Source organism: Stegostoma tigrinum, unplaced genomic scaffold (assembly GCF_030684315.1).
Source record: "Stegostoma tigrinum isolate sSteTig4 unplaced genomic scaffold, sSteTig4.hap1 scaffold_153, whole genome shotgun sequence".
Taxonomy (NCBI): Eukaryota; Metazoa; Chordata; class Chondrichthyes; order Orectolobiformes; family Stegostomatidae; genus Stegostoma; species Stegostoma tigrinum.
Window position 1 is genome coordinate 229,041 of NW_026728096.1, and position 17,352 is coordinate 246,392.

A 17,352-nucleotide genomic window follows, 5' to 3' on the forward strand; every position below is an offset into this window, starting at 1 on the left:
GAATGTAACCCATCTGCCTTTTTCTTGTACCTGAGGAGTGACTGCCTCCCTGGAACTCCTCCCAATAACCCCCTCTGCCTCCCAAATGATCCGAAGTTCATCCAGCTCCAGCTCCAGTTCCCTAACGCGGTTTTCAAGGAGCTGGAGTTGGGTGCACTTCCCACAGATGTAGTCAGCAGGGACACTAGTGGTGACCCTTAGCTCCCACATTCTGCAGGAGGAGCATTCAACTGCCCTGACCTCCGTTCCCATTATTCTAAATTCCCAAAGAGACTGTTTAAAAATAAAGAATAAAAAATAAACTAATTACCTTCTGTCGCACAGAAACTTTTTTTTTGGTTCGAGGAGGAGGATGGGTGGGAGACACTACCCGAGTAGTGTTTCGGGTAATGCAACCACACAAATATATTCATATAAATATTATATATGTGTAATATATAAAATATTATATGTATAAATATTATATACACAAATATAAATTAGTACATATATTTTCTCATTAGGTTTACCCATACAACGAATTATCTTGGTTAATAGTGACTATGTAGAGTGTTTAAAGGAGTTTAAATTGCTTACTCCCTGTGAACAATGTCCACAAGCATTCATCAAATGCCACTTTAAACAGAAACACATGAGTTAACCACAATAATAGTGAAAACAATGCAAGGTACAATGGCTGGAATATTGAACTCTCATGTTAATGAAATAATAACTTACAACTAGCAGCAGCTAACCACTATTTCACAATACACAGTTCGAATGAGAAACACTCCACTTTCCATAGTGGAGAACAAATTTAAAACAACCATTGATCCAACTTTGTCCACGAAGACATTCTACGAATTCGGGAAATGTTTTCTGTGTGGTGTATTCCTGAGGAAGTTGATGCTAATAATGAAGCATCATTTCACTGAACTCTTGAACTTCCTGGTACGGTTACAGCCAGGAAACGTACAGATTTATCACCAATGCAGCACAGCAGGACAAGAAATGAGAATTGTTACGATTCCAGCTGCCTCAGCAAGTGGAATAGTCAAACCCCAGAATAAAACCTGCCTCGCTAGATCTTTTTCCCCTTTGTCAAACCTTGTGGTCTTTCACTGAAACATAAGCACATCAGACTACAGATTAGATTTTAACAATAAAACAGAAGTTTATTACATTGAAGAAATATAATAAACCAAAATATCAAATACAGCAGTTTCAAAAATTTCAGAACACATTGCAAAAGAAAGTTACCCATGAGAACTTTCCCCTTGACGACTCACAAACTTAAAGCTTAGCCTTCCTCAGTTTTTTCATAGTCTGCAGAATTCTAACAAAATACTCGGGGTCTGAAAGATTCACAAATAATAACCCTTACTCTGAGACAACTTATTCCTTTAACTGTTCTAAACAATCGCCTTTTCTGGAGAGACTGTGCTTAATTCTGAAGTCAATGCTGAACAAACAGAGCTTGCAGTACAGAAACAGGCTCATGATGTTATCTATGTTTCACACAAGACTCTTTCTACCCCTTTTTAACCCTACCATCCCCTTTACCTCATGTGCTCCTCTAGCTTCCTCTTAAAAAGTATCTGTGCTATCATTTCAGCCACTCTTCCTGGTTCAAATTTTAACCACTTTCTGGGCAAAGTTGCTTCTCCTGAATTTCCTGTTAGATTTATTAGTGGCTATGTAGCATCTATATTAATAAAACATTCTTCTATCTGGTTTCAAGAATGAAGCTCCAACAATGGAATTACGAGGTGTGAAGATTTGATAGAGTATAAAACTTGTGCTCTTTCCCCAACATTTTCCACTGAGGAATGAACAAGGAGAGTTCAAGAGCATCCCTGTTACATCCATTGATCAGGAGACTAAAATATCCATTAAACATTCAGTAGGCATTCCACAGCAGTAACACTGATCATATTGTAGTATTCCTCAGAGAGTTTCATGACTGATTCACTGAGAAGCAATCTTGGCGAGGTTTCTCAGTGGATATTATTCAGAATAAAGCGACATGTTGCCTTCGGCTGTATTGGAAAGCTGCTGGTAATGGAACTGTTGAAAGCATTCACACCTTTTCTGGATCCATCTTTTATTCCTGTACTTATCTCATTGCTACACTTTGTGCGCTTTACAAAAGCATTTCCTTTGTCATTTAAAACAATGCAGTCTCTGTCTCTGTAACTTCTATCTCTGTCTAATTTTACATTGTTGCATTTTTCTTTATTCATTCACAAGATGAGGGCGTCACTGGTCAGGCAGCATTTATTGCCCATCCCTTATTGCCCAGAGGGCAGTTAAGAGTCAACCACATTGCTGTGGGTCTGGAGTCACATGTAGGGCAGACCAGGTAAGGAATGCAGAGATAATGGGAACTGCAGATGCTGGAGATTCCAAGATAATAAAATGTGAGGCTGGAAGACATCCAGCCTCACATTTTATTACCTCGGTAAGGAATGCAGTTTTCTTTCCGAAAGGACATCAGTGAACCTAGACAGGTTTTTCCAACAATCGACAATGGATTCACGGCCATCATTAGATTGTTAATTCCAAATATTTATTGTATTCAAATTCTACCATCTGCCGTGGTGGGTTTCGAACCCAGGTCCCCAAAACATTACTTGGGTTTCTGGATTAACAGTCCAGCGATAATATCACGAGACCATCGCCCCTCCTCCAACTTTTAGCTGCCTAGGCCCGAATCTCTGGAATTCCCTTCCCATGCCCCTCCATTTTCACTCTTTCCTCCTTAAAGCTGCCTTTTTGGCAATACTTTATGTCACTTGTCCTAATAACTACCGATTTGTAATTAAATACACTCAGTGTGGATTTGTTCACGGGTGATCACGTCTGGGTAGTACAACAGCAAAATACTGCAAATGCTGGCAATCTAAAGTAAGACCAAAACACGCTGGAAATATTCAGCACAATGGACCTATCTTTGGACTTCTGATGACAGGTTAATGAAACATTAATTCTGTTTCTCTGTCCACAGACGCTGCCAGACCTTCTGAGCAGTTCTGGGATTTTCTGATTTCATTTGTGTCTGATGAACTTGATTCTATATTTGAATTGCAGGATTCATAGAATCCCTACAGGGTGCAAGCAGGCGATTCATCCCATCAAGTCAACACCAACCCTCCAAACAGCGTCCCATCCAACACATCCCCTATCCTATCCCTGTAACCCTTCATCTCCAATGGCTAATCCACCTAATCTACACGTCCCTGCACACTATGGGTAATTTCGCATAGGCAATTTAGCATGGCCAATCCACCTACCCTGCACATCTTTGGACTGTGGAAGGAAACCAGAGCACCTGGAGGAAGCCCACACAGGCATGGTGAGAGTGTGCAAACTCCGCACAGACAGTCTCCTGAGGCTGGAATCAAACCCTGATCCCTGGTGCTGTGAGTCAGCAGTTCTAACCACAGAGTCACTATGCCGCACCAATTTGAATTGGTGTTAAAGAGGGTCAAGGAGAGTAGAGCATTTGATGCAGCTTACGTAGGTTTTAAGGTGGCTTTGGACTAGTTCCCACATGATGAATTGGTCAAAACAGAAGGTGGTGATGGAATCTGAGGGAAAGTAGCAAATGGAACAAAATAAACTCAGTGACTGCAGACAAAGGGGAATGCTCACTGTAGTTGTAGTTGAAAGGTCATTTCTATTGGGATTCCACAGGGTTCAGTATTGGGTCCTTTCCCTTTCATGGTATATAGCAAAGAAGCAAACTTAAGTGCAGAGGGCACCATTAAAAATTTGCAGATGATAGACTAAAAATGAGTGCATGGTTGATAAAGAGGAAGAAAGCTGCAGACTTGGAATATAGTAACAATGGGCTGATCGGTTAACAGAAAGGGACAAATAGAATTTAATCTGCCGGAATGTGCAGTAAGGCATTTGGGGAGGGCAAACTAGTCAATAGGATACACAATAAATGATACAATACTGATCAGCTTAGAGGCACAGCGTATGTTTCCAGATACTGGGGGGAGCAATGAGCAGCACATGGTTTGCAACTCTATCAGCTACAAGTTCCCCTCCAAGTCATACTCTCAACTCAACTGGGGTCAGAACCAAGTATAATCTATCCTAGAAATGGAGACTGTTCAGAGTGGCTAAGGAAATAAGCTATTTTTGTGAAAGGGTGTAGTTAGTGAGACTTCCAGAGCTGGAATGTCTGGAGAGAACCGTGTGGATTAGTAAAACACTGAGGAAGTCAAAACTCTCAGTTGTGTGAATGGTGAAGGAGGAAGACCCCACAATTTGAGGGACAGAAACTGAGCAGAAGCAGTTAAATCTAACATGCAGATTTGATAGAGAAAGAAAACCGCTCCAGATTGTTCAGTAACTGTAAAGTGACTGTTTTAGGGAGTAGATGGGATGCTGTTTTGTTGTGTTTTGCAACCTTTCAAACTGTGTTATATAGTCAGTTTGGTTTGCTTTATTGTATTTTACTTTCTTTAGTGCAATGAACTGTTTTATTGTTAAAACCAAATGTGCAGCTTTGTGTGCTTATGTTTTAGTGAAAGGCTGCCACACTAAATTGAAGAAAAATTGATAATCAAGTCAGATTTCATTCTCGGATGTGGCCTGGCTTGTAACAACAGCAGCTGGAATCATAGCACCAGCAAAAGAAGAATAAACGAAAAAACTTTGTTGGGAGCAGACTGTATAGTTTTAGACATTGTAGAAGAGAAAGAGGACTAACAGAGGTGCTTCTGATCCGGAAGGGAAACAACCAATGATTCTGTTGTGCACATTATTTGCCCAAAGACAAGCATTGAATACAAGTTAATTGTGCCCTTGGACACAGCACTGTTTTAGTTGGATATGAAATTTCACTTTAGAATCCATTTTCACTCGCAAATATTGATTGGGAGCACTATTTAATAAAGTGAATTTCTTCAACATCTTCAGAGCTGCATGTTTATCATTCGTATACATGGGAAATCTCAAATTCATTTTGCAGTTACATGAAAATAATGTACAAGGAAAGGAATTTAAACTCAGTATTTTGCACTTCAATTGAGCACAGGCCTTACTCATAAAAATCTCATCTCCTGAATCCCTCTCCAGAATTGATTAACAATGGATACTATATTCATTACAGACAGTATAGGAGATTTTCCGTGTTGTAGCCCATTCCGAAATCTCGGCAAAGCTTCTTGGCGCCTCGCTGCAGGAGTTAAAGATCTGGGGAAATTGCTACATCTTACATCCCTGCCTAGGGGATGCTTCAACATCATTTCCTAAGATAACCACATGTCCATATACATGTTTTCATATTGGGGAGGTCTAAACAGGACACAAACACCTCCAAGGGTATGCCAGCTGACGCCTACATTGAAAGCGTAATACTGAGAATGCTGGAAATCTGAAATAACAGCAAGTGCTGGAGAAACTCAACAGGCCTGGCAGAATTTATTGAGAGAAAAAGGCCGAATTTTACTGTCAGCTATACATCAGTGACTAATACTATTTATTTCAGAGGAAAGGTGACCGGACCTGAAGCCTTAACTTTGATTTCTCTTCACAAATGCTGCCCAGACCGGCTGAGCTTTTTCAGCAACTTCTGTTTTTTGTCTCTTATTTACAGCATCCACAGTTCTTTTGGTTTTTAACACTATTTATTTCTTGAGTTGTAAGGTTTTTGGATTTAAGTTCTTGCCCACTGAGGTGAAAGCTATATCTAGCCCATGTAGTATGGTAGTAAAGGGATGGTGCATGACTGTGGGGCTGCCTTATGGATGTGTGGTTAAACATTAAACATTCAGTAGGCATTCCACAGCAGTAACACTGATCATATTGTAGTATTCCTCAGAGAGTTTCATGTCTGATTCACTGAGAAGCAATCTTGGCTGAGGTTTCAGAATAAAGCAACATGTTGCCTTCGGCTGTATTGGAAAGCTGCTGGTAATGGAACTGTTGAAAGCATTCACACCTTTTCTGGATCCACCTTTTATTCCTGTACTTATCTCATTGCTACACTTTTTGCGCTTTACAAAAGCATTTCCTTTGTCATTTAAAACAATGCAGTCTCTGTCTCTGTAACTTGATCTCTTGTTTAGAACAGTTAAAGTATTTTGTTAGAATTCTGCAGACTATGAAAATACTGAGGAAGGCTAAGCTTTAAGTTTGAGAGTAGTCAAGGGGAAAGTTCGCATGGGTAACTTTCTTTTGCAATGTGTTCTGAAATTTTTGAAACTGCTATATTTGATATTTTGGTTTATTTTATTTCTTCAATGTAATAAACTTCTGTTTTATTGGTAAAATCTAATCTGTATTCTGATGTGCTTATGTTTCAGTGAAAGACCACAGGGTTTGACAAAGGGGAAAAAGATCTAGCGAGGCAGGTTTTATTCTGGGGTTTGACTATTCCACTTGCTGAAGCAGCTGGAATCGTAACAATTCTCATTTCTTGTCCTGCTGTGCTGCATTGGTGATAAATCTGTACCTTTGTTTGCTCTCCCAGGTGGAAGTAAAAAAAATCACATGGTATTCTTTAGAGGAAAAACAGGTGAGATCTCACGATCAACATTGCTAAAAGTGATTATCAGGTCATTATCACATTACAGTTTGTGGGAGCTCATGCAAGTAAATTTACTGTTTGTAGGAACTTATGTGAATACATTCTCCATGTTACAGCAGTGACTACACTTTGTCTGTTTCAAAGCACTTTGGTTTGTCCTTATTGGGGAATATCAATCAAGTCTGAATCCTATTTATGTGTGTTTGGAACTAGGTCAGTGAGTTATAAATGTTCCGTTTAATTTTATGCTTAAAGCAATAATTAATTAACTACCGGATTATCCATTCCCCTTTCCCAATTTAACATAGAAACAGAGAAAATTGGACTGGGAGTAGGCCATTCAGTTCTTGAGCCTGCTCCACCAAAAAATATGAGCATGCCTGCTCATTCCTGTTCCTGCTTTCTCCCCATATTCTTTGATCTCTTTAGCTCGAAGAACAATATCTAACTCTGTCTTAAAAATATTCAATGATAGAAAATTCCACTGGCTCACCATTCTCTTGGCGAAGACATTTCTCCTCATCTTCGTTCTCCTGTGCATCCTTAGTCTGTGACCTTTGGTTCTGCAATCTCCAGTCATGAGGAACACCCTTCTTCACTTACCCTCTCTGATACTCTCCAGCTGTGTGACTTGAATCCACAACCTTTTGACTCAATGGTGATATTTCTACTAAGCCAAGACAGTAACAATGGAATCTGTCATGTACCTTCACATCACAGCTATTTCTTTTCTCCATGACTTCATCTTGATTGGCAGCTTGTAAACAGTCAGCACCATACAATACTAGCATAGTAAGTGGCTCCCTACACTCAGAATAGAGAATCTCGAATGAGGATGCAAGTCGATGCCTTAAAGTGGATGCTCCAACTGGAATCTACAAGATACAGTGCAGTAACGCAACAACATTTCTTCAAAGGTTTCTCCAGAACCCACAACATCTACCAACCAGCAGGGCAAGGACAGCAGGCACATGGGGGCATCACTTCTCAGTTTCCCTCCAATCTTCGGATGTACACACAATCCTGACATGAAAATGTTGCCATTCCATCATCTTTACTGATTGAGAATTCTGCAGCTCCCTCCTTATCATCGCTTTGGGAATACTGTGGTTTTGGAAGGCAGCTCAGGAGCATCTGCTCATGAGCAATTAATGCTGGCCCCGTATCAGTGATGCCCACATTCAATAAATAAATAATATTTTAAAAAGAGGCATTCAGAATGAATCACCTCTCTTGCCACCCACTTTGCCAATAGTGTTTCTAGGCCAACCCAAGCAGCACAATGAAAGCAAGATGCTCTGAGGCAGGAGGAATGAAGTAGTTTAAAATGGGAAATAGTGGCAGTGGTGCAGAGAAAAGACTGGCAAGTGGGGCAGAACAGAAATCTCTTTCCGCCAGTCAACCCAGGCAGAATGGATTGAATGGACTCATTCTGTGCTGTACAATTTTATGATTTTAACCATTGTGGAAAGTGGATGGCAAAGCACAAAGCCATCTATACAAAGTCTAAGTGCTTCAACAAGCAGCTAGGCTGCCACGTTACTTTCTGATTTATTGTGCAATTCCATTTCTTTGGTTTAATAGCTTTTTTAAAAAATAAATCTGTATGTACTTACAATGTGTTCTGCCAAACCCACAGCAATTGCTATTCGCCTTCCTTGAAGTTATAAGCAGTTTTACGACAAGGTACGAGAGGCAAGCAAAATCAATAAGGCCATACAAAGCAACTAATTCTGTTCAGGCCAGCATTCATTTCCTCAATCTGAATACACCTTTTACTTTCCCTCACCATGATACAGTACATTCCACATGCACCCACAAAAAAACTATTCATTTCCTGAGTTAGATGCTATAACACTTAAAAGACACTTAGAATCGTACATGAACAGGAAAGATTTGGAGAGTTATGGACCAGGAGCAGGCAGGTGGGACTAGTTTAGCTCGAAAATATGTTTGGCACGGGATGGTTTGACTGAAGAGTCTGTTTCCATGCTGTATGATTCTATGACTCTGTTTCTCAAGCAGTTCTCAGAAATATTATAAAAAGATTGAATCTAAAATGAGAAGAACAAAAGGTACTCATATACTCCTTTTTCCTCTCTCCAAGTTTAATAAGTGACACCCAGAAAAAAAAGACTCACAATTTTGGCTATTTGATCTGAGCTAACAAGCTAAGAGATTCTGGACAGCAGCAGGAAGAGGGGTCAACCTATGTGCAGTTGGATGATGGATGTTAGAACGGAATATAGGAACATGTCATTTGAGAGCAACAGAAAGCCATTCAGCCCTTTAACTCTGCTCCACCATTCAGTGGCTGATCTGCTTGTGGACTCAAGCCCCTCTGTCCCTTTTCCCCAAGCCCTCGTCTCCCACATCTATCAAAAAACCATCTAACTCAACCTAGAATAAAGTCAATGGTACAGCCGCCAATACTTTTTGGGGAAGAGAATTCCACAGACCCATACCCCTCTGATGGAAATCCTCCTCGTCTCCATCATAGAAAGAAGACCTCCTGTTCTTAAATTGTACCCCCTTTTTTGAGATTCCCTCACGAGAGGAAACATTTTCCCTGTACACAATGTATCAAGTCCCCTCAGGATTTTATATATTGCCATAGGATCAATTCTCATTCTTCTAAGTTCCAACTGGTACAGATCCAACCTTTCCTCACAGGAGAACCCTATCTTCCCAGGAACAGGTCACAGAGTGGTGTCACAGAATGGCTGCCAACAAACCACAACCGATGTATGAGGGTGGCATAAGACAGACAGAATTGGCACACCATGACAGCAGGTCTCCTGGCAGGAGCGGCTACAAGCAGCAGCTTAATAAGAAGGTGCACTCACTATCTCCTGGCAAGTTTCTGAAAATTTGCTCCGAGTGAGTGAATGAGAGCAGGCTGCACAGTGTGGTGTTTACACCATTTTCCTTTCACTCACTATACAGATCAATCATTGGATATGAAACCTTTGAAGAGCAGGTGTGCATGCTGGAATGGATAGAGATAGACGAAGCTGATGTGCTGAAAATTTTGTCAAACATTAAGATTGAAAAGTCGCCAGGCCCGGACCAGATTTGTCCTCGGCTGCTTTGGGAAGCGAGAAATGCAATTGCTTCGCCACTTGCGAAGATCTTTGCATCCTCGCTCTCCACTGGAGTCGTACCTGAGGACTGGAGAGAGGCAAATGTAATTCCTCTCTTCAAGAAAGGAAATAGGGAAATCCCCGGCAATTATAGACCGGTAAGTCTCACGTCTGTCGTCTGCAAGGTGTTAGAAAGGATTCTGAGGGATAAGATTTATGACCATCTGGAAGAGCATGGCTTGATCAAATACAGTCAACACGGCTTTGTGAGGGGTAGGTCATGCCTTACAAACCTTATCGAGTTTTTTGAGGATGTGACTAGAAAAGTTGATGAGGGTCGAGCTGTGGATGTGGTGTATATGGATTTCAGCAAGGCATTTGATAAGGTTCCCCATGGTAGGCTCATTCAGAAGGTCAGGAGGAATGGGATACAGGGGAACTTAGCAGCTTGGATACAGAATTGGCTGGCCAACAGAAGACAGCGAGTGGTTGTAGAAGGAAAATATTCTGCCTGGAAGTCAGTGGTGAGTGGGGTTCCACAGGGCTCTGTCCTTGGGCCTCTACTGTTTGTAATTTTTATTAATGACTTGGACGAGGGGATTGAAGGATGGGTCAGCAAGTTTGCAGACGACACAAAGGTCGGAGGTGTCGTTGACAGTGTAGAGGGCTGTTGTCGGCTGCAGCGGGACATTGACAGGATGCAGAGATGGGCTGAGAGGTGGCAGATGGAGTTCAACCTGGATAAATGCGAGGTGATGCATTTTGGAAGGTCGAATTTGAAAGCTGAGTTCAGGATTAAGGATAGGATTCTTGGCAGCGTGGAGGAACAGAGGAATCTTGGTGTGCAGATACATAGATCCCTTAAAATGGCCACCCAAGTGGACAGGGTTGTTAAGAAAGCATATGGTGTTTTGGCTTTCATTAACAGGGGGATTGAGTTTAAGAGTCGTGAGATCTTGTTGCAGCTCTATAAAACTTTGGTTAGACCGCACTTGGAATACTGCGTCCAGTTCTGGGCGCCCTATTATAGGAAAGATGTGGATGCTTTGGAGAGGGTTCAGAGGAGGTTTACCAGGATGCTGCCTGGACTGGAGGGCTTATCTTATGAAGAGAGGTTGACTGAGCTCGGTCTCTTTTCATTGGAGAAAAGGAGGAGGAGAGGGGACCTAATTGAGGTATACAAGATAATGAGAGGCATAGATAGAGTTGATAGCCAGAGACTATTTCCCAGGGCAGAAATGGCTAGCACGAGGGGTCATAGTTTTAAGCTGGTTGGTGGAAAGTATAGAGGGGATGTCAGAGGCAGGTTCTTTACGCAGAGAGTTGTGAGAGCATGGAATGCGTTGCCAGCAGCAGTTGTGGAAGCAAGGTCATTGGGGTCATTTAAGAGACTGCTGGACATGGAAATGGTCACAGAAATTTGAGGGTGCATACATGAGGATCAATGGTCGGCACAACATTGTGGGCTGAAGGGCCTGTTCTGTGCTGTACTGTTCTATGTTCTATGTTCTATATTAGCTGCAGCTCAGTGGGTTTCACTCCAACCGTTAAGACAGAATGTCATTGTTCAAGTCAGGATCTATAGACCTGAGAAGAAAATCTAGGCTAACATACCCAGTGCTCCATTGTTGGAGGTGCTGACCTTTGGATGATACCATTCGAACCAACACTCTACCCTTGGAAATTGTGGCTTCAGGTGTCTAGTTGTTAAATACTCGTATTCCCTCTCAGGTAATATAATGCCTCTGTTGTCAAGCAGAGTTATCCTGGTGTTTTGGTCAATACTAAGCTCTGAACTGATATTACTGAAGGGGTTTTCTGGTCACTGTGATGTTGCCGTTTGTGAGATCTCACTGTGCACAAATGGACTGCCGTGTTTCCACATTACGACAGTGACTCCAATTCTCAACTATTCTCTTGGCCAGAAGTTGTTTGGGATATCCTAAAGCTGTGAAATGCACAATGTTAAGAAAGAAAGCCTTCTCTTTCTTCCCTTTCATGACCTCAGGACATTCCAAAGCACTTTACAGCCAATGAAGTATTTTGGCAGTCATCAGTTGGTAATACAGAACTTGAAAAAAATACATTTTGATTATCCTTTTCATCTTGCACTTATTGGGGCAATTTGCAAGAAGTGACGGGAAAAGCTGTACACAAAGAGAGTGCTGATTCATTTGGAAGTGGAACCACATCAATATTTAGGAACAGGTACAGCAAATGGTTGAAGTAAAGATGAATAAAGCAATTACAGTGGACTCTGAGGTGTTTCCACAGGGAAAACACCAGGACTCACTTCTTATTTACTGTAATAGTTGATCCTTTTACATTGTATTTGATGTGAATTGTCCTGTTAAGTGCAAGTTGAAAAACTGTAGCAAAATATGCCTTTTCTCAGCAGTATGCATATTTTGGAAGTGTAGTCACTATTGCAATGTCAGGAAATGCAGCAGTCAATTTAGGCACAGCAAGCTGCTACAGTTAACAAAGCAACAGCGAGAAAAATTCATTCCCTCCACCAGTGATGGGAAGTAGCAGCTGTGCACATCATCTACAAAATCCCCTGCATAAATTCACCAAGGCTCTTTAGAAACCAACACTTTCCTAAATACTACCATCTAGAAGGATAAGGGCAGCAAATTTATGGGAATACCACCACCTGCAAGTTGCCCTCCAAGCCATGGTTCAAGAAGGCAGCTCACCAACACCTTGTCAAGGGCAGCTATGAGTGGGCAATAAATACTGGCCAGCCAGCAGCAGCTCCATTCTAAGAATGAATACAATAAAACCCCAGGTAATTTATTCAGTGCCAGTTCTTCCTTTCTTTCATGACTATTTAAAGTCTCTATTGATGGTATAACTAAAGCAGCACAAGCCCTTGTTTCCAACTGCTGCATCAAACACATAGAGTTCAAAACGTGCAACCAGAATTAATGACTGAACAGGCAGCCAAGTCAATATTTAGGAATAGGTTAAGCAAGTGGTCAAAGTAAGGATGAATAAAGCATTCACTGGAACAGAGTGGGCACATGGGATTAAGACTCATGTCCATGTAGAGGGTAAAATCTTTATACAAAAACGTTGGTTAGAGTGAGTGGCAACTGTTTGCCTTTATTCACGTCTTTAATGGATTCTAAGGCATGTCTCAGAAACTGATACTGCAATAACAAGTAGATAGTAGCAAGGGGAAGAGGTAGGTTTTCATCAGACTGATGCTCTATGTCATTAGCGAAACTTCTGGAAGAGCTTTACATTCTACTTCAATATTCAAAGGGGAGACCAAAACCTCTCCAAAGTAACGCCACTGATTATATCAAATGATTATATCAAATATCACAAGGTACACACACACACAGTATCCATATTGTAATTTCCACGTCATTTTCACTGTGACTGTGTTGAAGGTCAAAAGGCATGGAACTGTCACAGCAAACCTCAAACTGCTGAAGTCTGGCAGAAATCCAAGAATCATCCCAACTGAAATAAAATGCACCTTTCAATCTGTAAAGACATGTCACAGCACAGGAGTTGACATAGGTGCAGTTGGAATTTTGAATTTTATCATTAAGAGAATAAAAATGTCTCATGATTTTAATTTGTCAGACCAACTTGCAGAGAAATCACGTACTACACATCTGGCATGATAGTAAAATAACAGTGGGGCACATAGATGCTCTACAATAGAGATAACAAGGTGTAGAGCTGGATGTACACAGCAGGCCAAGCAACATCAGAGGAGCAGGAAGGCTGATGTTTCAAGCCAAGACCCTTCTTCAGAAATCTTTGACATGATTTTGGAGTATCGTGGAAATTTGCAGCAATGGAAGGAGAGCATTTGGCCCAGCGCATCTTTGCCAGCCAAATTAAAACTATCAAGTTGAATCCTGTTTTCCAGCTCTTGGCCCTCTACATTAATGTTAGTTCAAATACAGATCCAAGTTATTTTTAAACTCTAGCAGCTTTTATGTCTTCAGTTGCAAAACTTTATGGACCCTCTCGACACTCTAAATATTTTGTCTCATCCTCTCCTAAAAACACTGCTTCGTGTTTTTGGCTGCAAAGTAAGTGGCCACAGTCTCAGCCAAGAAACCAATCAGTCAGTACCTTGTATTATCATGGGAGGTGGAGACAGAACACTGGGCTTAGCCAGGATCTGTACTTCCATTAGCATTGCACACACCACACAGAGTTCCCAATTTAATTAAGAAACGTTCTAATTATGTGGATTATGCTGGCAAAGTCACCATTTTATTGCCCATTTTTATGAACTATTTGCTATACTACTTCAGAAGGCAAGTCAGGGTCAACTGCCTCAGGGCTGAATTACACAAGACTCTGGGTTCCCCACCTCTTTGACTAAAAGCACAGAGGTGGGGAAGTCTGCCAAGCTCTGCAACCATCTGATGGGTTGATTGCTCCGCTTCCACATGAAGATGTCCTGCCTCAGAGAGATTCAGGCCAGTAAGAGATTGGCAGCATTCCAGCACTGGTACTGGTATTACATTACTGGTATTGCACTTGGGACTTGGACAATTGTTCCAGATTCAGCTCACCAAGTGAGAAGAATTGGTAGGCCCTAGTGAGGATATGTTGGGGAGTTGGGGTGTTGTCAGAATTTTGAAGACTGGTGATAAGCAAGGCATTACATATGATCCTCTAATGGGAGCATGGGCTAATTTAGAAGAGACAGTCACCATCTGCCACCCCACCCTCAAACCCAGCCCCAACACAGCTACCTGCTGGGTATTTGGCGTTAGGCCTCTCCAGCCATTTAAATCCCAATGATACCGCACCCTCCCACCTCGACTTATTGTCTAATAACAACAGCATGTATGCATCTTGCATTGCTAAAAGTAAAATGTCTCACAATATTTCATAGGAGGAATGATCTAATCAAACGTGACACTGGCAATATCAACACAGGTAACCGCTCTGGTATTTTATAACCAATAATGTAAAGGAGAACATGGTCGGGGGGGGGTGGTGGTGGTAAAGGAGTGGTGAGGTTTATGGAAGAAATTCCAGAGCTTAAGGCATTGTCAGCTGAAGGCATGGTCACCAATTATGGAGCACCAATAGACATGAAGACAGACTTTGTGAAGCATGGAGATTTTCATTATCTGTCCCAAGGAAAATAGCATCATCATCACAGATATGATCATTATTGGTAAACATTGATACAGTGTTGCATTCAGTCAGTGAACTTAGAGAACCAATAGAGAGAAATCCAACAAATGCACAGGCCACGCATTCAAAATCTAAACTCAACAGGGATCATGAGGTCAAAGGGAGAGTCAACCCACAAAGGTTCTCAACACCAGAGAATAAGCCAGAAAATTACAAATCAAAGTATTGTGTGTGACATGATAAATCAGTAAGAAACTATTTTTAAAGGGACATGGTGTCTTCTCCTGAAAGACTTCCACTGCATCCAACAATTGGAGTCTTGTAGAACACAACTACAGCAGCTCTTCATAACTGGATAGCAGAGCAGCGCATCTCCAGACTATGACAGAATCTCATCCTGGCAAATAATGCTTTTAGTTTATTCCATCATCCTTAATCACAATATGTTTTACTCATGTAGGAGCAAGTCACATCAAAATAAATTAACATTTTCCCACGATTTACTCACAGCGTACCCTTCAAATCCCATTATTCTTTTATTTTTAACAAAATATCTGGAGTGAAGCTTTAAGCAAATATAGAACTGAATAAGATTCCCCCTCCCACATTGTGGCGTACATTATCAAGTTTCCAGTTAAGCGATACATAAATGTTTCAGAAATCCTCACTGTGCCTTGTTCGGAAAGGGTTGCCTTTTCCTCCTCCTTGCAGCCAGGATAGCTGGGAGAGACATCACTCCTGCGTCTCAGACAATCTTTCCGAAAATACTGTTATTACTACATCATAGATCAGCCAGCTCGAGGTCTCCCCCGTTTAATCCTGGTTAATTTTGGAATTGAAATCTATCAATTAAAGCGTCTCCCAGCAAAAAACTGCTTCTAATTACCAGATCTGCAGCATCTATTGCTTTGTCATCAACAGGCACTTGTCAGCCCATCAATCAAGGGGTTAAATTTAAAATAGCCCCGGTTGTTTGGGGCGTGCGAGCCAGTGAGCATCCGGCAGTAAGGGAACAGCGTCAGAGGGCTGCAAGCTAACGGGGTCCGAATCATGTTGCCAAACCACTGCCCGGGTGTGGAGTCACTGCATTTGTCACATCGAAGTTCCCCCTCACGTCTCTAGGCTCTCTTTGCAACACAGCAACAACCTGCACAGAGTGGGTCAAACAAGATCTCCAGTTTGCACTTCCTCAGAAGCGAGACTCTGAGCTATTACCTTCTTGACAGCTTTCCACTAGAATTAGCTGTTTAACCATCTTAGTCACTGGCCTGATATTCTCTGGTCGGGCACTTTTTTTGCCGAAACAGAACAGTGCAAACCTCCAGAACCACCTTTCCCCTTTTCCGAACTGATTCTGTGCGTTGTATCTCAACCGTGGATTCGCTACAAACCATCTGCAATCTCTTGCCCGGTTGATAGGGAATCTAGGATTCCCAGTATTGACCTTATCAATCCTCAACGTCCAATCTGCGCCGTTAGGAGCAGAAAGCGCCGGCTTGTGAAGCTAAGGGATGCAGGGGAGCTGTCTGAGGGAGAGAGAACGCACTATTCAGGCTAATGCTACATTCCCACCGATTGCACTGTATCAAGAGTCGCTAACAGCATCGGTCAAGATAGGAGAGCCCATATTGAACAACAGACCAAACTCCCTCCCCTCCTACTCCACAATAACAGGACATTTGCAAAACACACACACACAAAAAAACGCAGGCACATTCACATCAGCCAATGGAACGGTGTGTAAAGGGTACTCACTCGCTTTGCCTTGTTTCGGCCTTTGCAACAGCTTCTGCACTGCAGCTACATCTTCGGTTTTGACAGCTTGCAGTAATTCCTGATCTTTCCCCATGGCTTGTTGATGTATGTGTGTGTGTGTGTGTTTATGTGCGTGTTTTTATATCCGATGCATCTTACGTTTTAGGAGCTGAAGCGAGAGAGAGACACACACACAGAGAGGGAGGAAGACTATGCCTGGCAGTGTGTGTGCACAGAGGCAGGGACAGGAGGAGAACTACCGATGGGTGAAAGGCAGAGACAGCCTCGTCTCTTGTATCACAAACCAAAACAGGTCTCTCTCCCAACATAATAAAATGTGAGGCTGGATGAACACAGCAGGCCAAGCAGCATCTGAGGAGCACAAAAGCTGACGTTGCGGGCCAAGACCCTTCATCAGAGAGGGGGATGGGGAGAGGGAACTGGAATAAACAGGGATGGGGAGGCGGAACGAAGATGGAGAGTAAAGAAGATAGGTGGAGAGAGTATAGGTGGGGAGGGGATAGGTCAGTCCAGGGGAGACGGACAGGTCAAGGAGGTGGGATGAGGTTAAGTCGGTAGATGGGGGTGCGGCTTGGGGTGGGAGGAAGGGATGGGTGAGAGGAAGAACCGGTTAGGGAGGCAGAGACAGGTTGGACTGGTTTTGGGATGCATTGGGGTGGGGGGGAAGAGCTGGGCTGGTTGTGTGGTGCAGTGGGGGGAGGGGACGAACTGGGCTGGTTGAGGGATGCAGTTGGGGAAGGGGAGATTTCGCATCCCTCAACCAGCCCAGTTCGTCCCCTCCCCCCACTGCACCACACAACCAGCCCAGCTCTTCCCCCCGACCCACGGCATCCCAAAACCAGT

General features: G+C 42.4%; 1 long non-coding RNA gene across 1 annotated transcript in view; it reads right to left on the bottom strand.

Annotated features, from left to right (window-relative positions):
• The window catches only part of LOC132207772 (uncharacterized), a 243,560-nt gene extending 226,496 nt beyond the window's left edge, over positions 1 to 17,064 (bottom strand). The window contains exon 1 of the long non-coding RNA XR_009443800.1: positions 16,489 to 17,064. This is a non-coding gene — a long non-coding RNA (uncharacterized LOC132207772). The remainder of the gene's footprint in view (positions 1 to 16,488) is intronic.
• Positions 17,065 to 17,352: the final 288 nt, after the last annotated feature.